We start from the raw sequence: 6,772 nt of genomic DNA, 5'->3' as shown, positions 1-6,772 counted from the left end.
CTGACAAGAAAAGAAAGTATTTGAAGCTTTGTGATGTGAGGAGTCAATAGCAAGTATTGTATTACTGACACTGGCAGCTGAAGTCTTCCTGAAAAGAAAAAAAAAACACTTGGAAGCAATATAAATTTGCTAATAAGCAATGTGGAGAATTTTTATTTCACATGTCAATGTATTTTGCATTGATATTTTGAAAGTTTATTTGAATGTATTAATTGCAAAAGTCTTTATGAGTTTATAAACTTAATTAAATCTGGCTTTTATTTTCCCACAAAAACAGCTTTGCTGGACTCTGTTATTCTAATAATACCTTAACATGTATTAGAATATGATCTGAAGGACCAAAATACTGAAATATATCTTTTATCTCATTTTATTTCTGTATCATATGTATAGTAACCATAGTACACCCAACATTGCTTCAGTGTAAATAAAATAGAGTTATACGGAGGGACTAGCTTTTTTTGCTAGACCGCCAAATCAGTTTTCCTGCAAATTTTGCTTCTTTGGCTTTGACAGATAAGTTAGTGAAAAGTTTAAGAGTTGTCTGTGAACCTCCCACTCTATAAAATGGAAAAGAAACTCAATTGTGTATCCAGACTAACTTACCTCAGAAGGAATGGATGACCAGTTTCTGAGTCTGATACCAAGAAAAGGTTTCTTAAAAGATGTTTTTGGAAATGCAGCTAGACCTGCTGTCAACAACAGCCTGCAGTGCCCCCTGTGTAAATGCCACTGTAAACATCAGTAATCCCTAGAGTCACGACAAATCCAAGGCTACCTCCAGGAAAGGTCCCTTCCATAGCTTCAGGTTCTTTTCTACAGCAACTGATGCTCTCCCCATAAAATCTGATGTATTGCTGGTTTTGCTTCTATCTGTAGCCTTGATTGTCTTAAGTATCACTAAAATTGCATTGACTTCAAAGGGATTAGTCTTTGCTGTAAATCATGTACCAACTGTTAATTATGGTTCCTGGAACCATTCTTTAAAGAAGAAAAATTGGTACTAATATATAAAGCTATATATCCTTTTACATCTTGAGAATTTGTGCAGAAGTTCACTAAAATGCTGACAAACTCCCTTTCATTTTTCTAACGACCTGTTTACATTAAAAAACAAATATTTAAAATATATGACTATCTGGTATATAAAAAGCCTATGTAATACAGCCAAACCCCACTAGAAAATATTTTAATGTAAAAAAAAAAAAAGTCTAGTGTAAATATTTCCATAATCATCTCAAGCAAATCAGAAATACTTTTCTGAATTGTGTTCAAAGTAATGAAGCTAGTCTTCAGGAGCACATGCTGAATTCCATGAACAGGAATGCTGTGTGAAGTATGAGTGTCTGAACTATGGTCTCTTGCATGTCTAGAAATAGGGGAAGAATGAATAGAAAAATATAGAGAAATAGAAAGGTAATAGAAAAATAGAGAAAAATTGTTGTTTCAAAGGACAGATTTTGGTTTTGTGGTGGTTGTCTACTTCTAGTACTATCTTTTACCAACTTTTTAATTATTAATTATTATGTAATACATTTTCTTGAGATATTTTTAGCATCTTTTAATATTGGTTTCTCACAACAAACAGCAATTCCATTATCCTGTGCACTTCTGAATATTAACTCAAATTGCTGTGTAATTTTTACAAACTTCTTAAAAATTGTTTTCTTAGTGAATTGAGGATTCTTTTAGGCTACTACAAATTGTGGAAGAGAAAAATGCAAGCGAAGTTGTGAACAGATACTTGGTTCATTAAAAATTCTGTTCAAATTCTTTTTCTAGCTTTATTGTTCAAAAAATAGCACATAGCTTAATTCTGGCCAGCCGACATTAGTTTTGTTTATTTTCTTCCAGATGCAATTTCAAAGCCTGTTTGCTGTCTTATCTTTAATCGTATTGTTTAATAATGAAGAAGGAATGGTTTTCAGGGAAGAAAGACAGTGGTGATATCAGTTCTGCTCTAAACCGCTCAAGAGAAATGCTCTTACTTAGAGTCAGCAGCATGCAATACCAAGTGTATAGCTTTTTTTTTTTCTTTAACTCGGGTTTATTTGGGAATAGGATCTTACAGTTTTAAACAGGCTCAGTGAGATTTTGGCATGATAAGAAGTATACTGACATGGAAGAAAACAGTCACAAGCTGAGGATCTCATTAGATTTCTATCTTAGGAACACTGTCTCAATTTGAACTGCAAGTTTCAATACTTTTTACTCTGTCCTAATTCTGTGGTAATAAATAACACTTTTAAACTGTTGTGAACAGCACTTACTATGCACAACATGAAAAGGCCAAACAATTTAAGCACCAATTTTTAAAATTCTGCCATTTTGTTTGAATTAACATAACTGCATAATTCAAATGCTCCTCAATGTTGAGTCACCAAATGCATCATTTTAATTTTATTTAAAATATAAGTAATATTACTGTGGGCTTGTGTTTTCATAAATAAAAATATTAGAGGTTTATTTGTAATAATTTCTGAATGGCACTGAAAAAATACAATAAATGATCATTTGGAACATCATGTTTTACATAGAGTGGCTCAGAATATTTTTTTTTTCCATTTATCAGTGGGAAATACAGTTTCCTTAAAACTGATGGGTTTTTTTCAGAAAAAAATCTCCTTCTTTCATGAAAAAAACCAAGAAATTTAGATTTAGAAAGTTGGGTAATTCCAAAACAAAATTATTTCATGTGTCAAATTGACTACAATACTTTATTTCAGGTTGTCAAGCAGAAATGTGTGTCAGGTCTCACAAGAATTACCATACAATTTCCTCAACCCATCATTTTCTGCTTTGTTCTCTCTCTTTAGACAGCCTTTTCTGTGATACCCTTCTGTCCTGCAACTCTGAAACAGTGCTTCAGAGGAGCTATAAATTAATGCTGGACTACAAGCCACAGGGAGGACAGCAGAAGTCTCTAGAAACACAGTATTTGAGCAGCACAGGCATCACAGGTACATTCACTGCATAATGGTCAGAATGAGTTGAACTAAGGAAAAGCACTTTGGTTCTAAAATCAAATTTCTAATGTTTCAGATCGGTGTTCATGATAATAATTTTTTTTGTACAGAGATTTTTTCCAAAAGTTTTATTTGAACTCAGTAAATTACTGCTTTTAAAAATAGTATCATGTATTAAGTAAATGTCATCTAATCTATCATTTTATTTTGCCTTAACACTTTGACATCTTATTTCTGCAGTTTCATACAGAATGATTATGGACACATACATATTTCAGATAATGATTTAAGTGTCTTTTCAGGAAGTTAAAATAAAAAAATGTCCATCTTCAAACTTATAGCAACTTTGCTATCAGTCTGATGATGCTGCCAATTCCAGTGCAAAAAAGATAATTTATCATTTATCTTTAGTGTATTTAGAACCTGTCTAAACAGAAATGAACCAAAGCTATGTTACACATCAGTTTTTATGCTCAAGCAACTTGAGTTGAAATATATGGGTCAATAGACAATGTTATTTCATATTCCAAGTGCACTTAAATTCTCTAAAAAAGGAGAATAATGGCAAAATGACAACTGGTGACAGTTTTAGATGCATGTTTGTATAATGATGAATCTGTCATGTTTTCTTATTGTGACCATATGTTAAACAGCATCTTGTAATTCAGGATGCAGTGAAATAAGCTGTGAAATAGAACAGTCACAAAATGACAACTTAGGAAACAAAAGCTGCTTAGTTGACACCCATCATGTATTCTCACATCTGATGTTCATCACGTGCAGTTGGGCCTACCTGCAAATTTAGATAGTTACCAGTTTAATTTTTTTTCCTACTTTTTGGGAAAGGTCTAAAAAACAACATCAACAAAAAATATTATTACAGGCTTCCTTTCAGCTCCTTCATTAAAGATTACTTTCAAGCCAGCCAAAATCTAGGTAAAACAAATGGTAATTTTTTACCTGCAGGCTTGGATTTTACAGTTTTCCAGTACCAAAGATCTAGGTGAGGGTCTGTTCCTCTGCCAGTCACTGCAGGCTCAGGCTGTCAGAGAGGTGAATTGTGACACCAGAACAGGACTCAAGAGTCAAAGGCTCCCCAGGATTCCCTACAAGATCTTGGTAAGTTGTTTAATTTTTCTGAATTTTCAATAAATTGTCTTTGAAAAGGGGAATTGCAACTTAATCTCTTCCCCTTATGAATACGATTTCAAATTCATTGATGATTGCAAGATGCTCAGGTGTTAAGGCGTTTTGATAACACCCATAAATACATTGTCAGCCAGGTGCCTGAAGCACATATGCAGAGGGACATCTGGAGTCTTTGATGCTGAATGTCTATTATATGAATGCTATTTGACTGTAAAATCCACTCTAGATCAAATGTTTGAATATAAATAGCAAAATAACAGCTATTGGACATGCAAAATTTATAAATACTACTAGGAAAGTAATGCTTTTCTTGTGTTGTTTCTGGGTATGTACATCTGACTTTTATCTTTGTGACCTTCTTAGTTAATATATTACTGAATAAAAGACTCCATGGTAAGCTGTGGGTGCCCCAAGAGCCTTAGAAATGGACTGGAGAAATTCATGTGTAACAGGTCAACAAATACCAACTAAACTGGGACGAAAGGGGAAAAGAGAGGAGGGAAAAATAGACCACAGCACCATCCATTCAAGTAATTACAAGAAAAATGCAGTGCACCACAAAGTTATAAGGTGCGAGTTTACAGCAGCCTTCCAGTACCTGAAGAGGGCCTAGAAGAGAGCTGGAGTGGGACTTTTTACAATGTTATGTAGTGATAGACAATGGAGAATGGCTTTAAACTGAAAGAGGGTTTAGATTAGATATTGGGAAGGAAATCTTTACTGTGAGAGTGCTGAGACACTATGCCCCATCCCTGGAAGTGTTCAAGGCCAGCTGGATGGGGCTTTGTGTAACCTGATCTAGTGGAAGGTGTCCCTGCCTCTTTTTGCAGGGCTGCTCTCTGGTCTTTCCTCTCCCAGTTTATACTTGTCCCAGTTTTACTCCATCCTAGGTGCAGAATCCAGCATTTCAACTTGTTACATTTCATTCCATTAATCACTGACCAATGCTCCAACCTATCTAGATCTTTCTGCAAGTCATTCCATCCAGGGGGGTTGAAACTAGATGATCTTTAAGGTCTTAAGATTCTGTGATTCTACATCCTCAACCACTAATAAACAGCAGCTGACTACATCAGCAGCCCCTCTCATGTCACCAGGACACTGAATAGGAAAGCCCAGTGCCTTAAAGGACTGGAGTTCACTGTTCCATCTCACTTGTTTGTTTTATTCAGTCAAACTTGCCTAATGCAAACAGTAGAGACTCAACAGATTAATTCTAGCACTATCTTTCCTAACAAATGGACATCGTAACCCTAAGAATTTCCAGTAAGGATGATTCAATAGGCTCCCAGTTGTCCTTTTATTCCTACTGGAACATTCAACTTGTAGCTTACATAAATCTTCCTTTTTTGCAATTTGTCATTCTTTGTAAATGCAGAGAGCACCTAATGTATCTTTTAAAAATCGTGGAATCATAGAATGGATTGGTTTGGAAGCCTTTTAAAAGATTATCTAGTCCAGTCTTCTGGGCTTGTGATTACTGCCTTATTGAAGTTTCTTGGAGCCTGTAAGGACATGGGAACCAAGATTCCCTTTTATCTTCAGACGGACTTTATCTTTATTAGCGTGAATCATGTGACTCCTCCTGAGCACACGTCTCAGTTTATATATCAAAGTCTTCGAAAATTAGAGATTGAGTCTTGAGGGTCTTTTTAGTTAATTTGGAATTATTCTTATTAATATATTATATTATTATAGCACAATCTAGTCAAAGATGTTCCTGTTCATTGCATTGGGCTAAATGACCTTTAAATGTCCCTTTCAACCCAAACCATTCTATGACTTTATAAAAAAATGTGAAGTGACTTTCTGTTATCACCACCAGTCCATTGATAACTGGCAAACACATTCTAGAATCTCTTCTATGAGCTGACTGAAATCTGTCCAAAAAATCCATTGAGCTCTTGTCTCTGAATTTCCAACCAAGACATTCCAAACTCCACCAGAGTTCAACATTCCTCCAATTTCCAGCCTAAACTTCAAGTCAGTTGATATCTGATTTCCTGCCTGCATTGTTCTTCAGTTGGAGCCCTCTTTTTTTGCTAAACCAGCCACTTCTAGGGTTACCTACTGACATAGCGCAGAGGCACACACAATAGTTTTACATTTATTAGCTCATGTACCTCAGTTGTGACAGAAAAAAAATAATATAATAATACTCTTTTTCTTCTGAGACTGGGAATGCCACATTCCTGCATCTACAGTCCCTGAAAACATACACTGTACCATTGCAGCTAATACTGGACTTAACAGATTAGAGTAAATCAGCAGAGATTTTTTTCCAAGATGCAACTTTTCAAAATTATCTTTCTGTTGAATACAGCTCAGCTGTTTAGCACTAGATAAAAATTCACAGACCAAAAGGAAGCTAATATTTCCACTTATGCTAAACGCAAGTAATAACATGGGAAAGGAGGGGCTGCAGAGCAGCCTGCAGAGGGGGATCTGTGGGTGTTGGCCAGCAAGAGGCTCAGTGGGAGTCAGGAGTGCCCTGGCAGCCCAGAGGGCAACCCCCAGCCTGCGGTACATCAAACACAGCACACCCAGTCAGTCTTAAAAGGAAATTATTCCGTTGTGTTCAGTGTTGGTGTGGCCTCACTTGGAACACTGTGTGCAGTGGCCCCACACAAATTAAGAAGGAGGTGAAGGTCCTTTAA

Source organism: Passer montanus, unplaced genomic scaffold (genome assembly GCF_014805655.1).
Source record: "Passer montanus isolate IOZ18808 unplaced genomic scaffold, ASM1480565v1 scaffold70, whole genome shotgun sequence".
Lineage (NCBI taxonomy): Eukaryota > Metazoa > Chordata > Aves > Passeriformes > Passeridae > Passer > Passer montanus.
Note: the sequence above shows the minus strand (reverse complement) of the source record.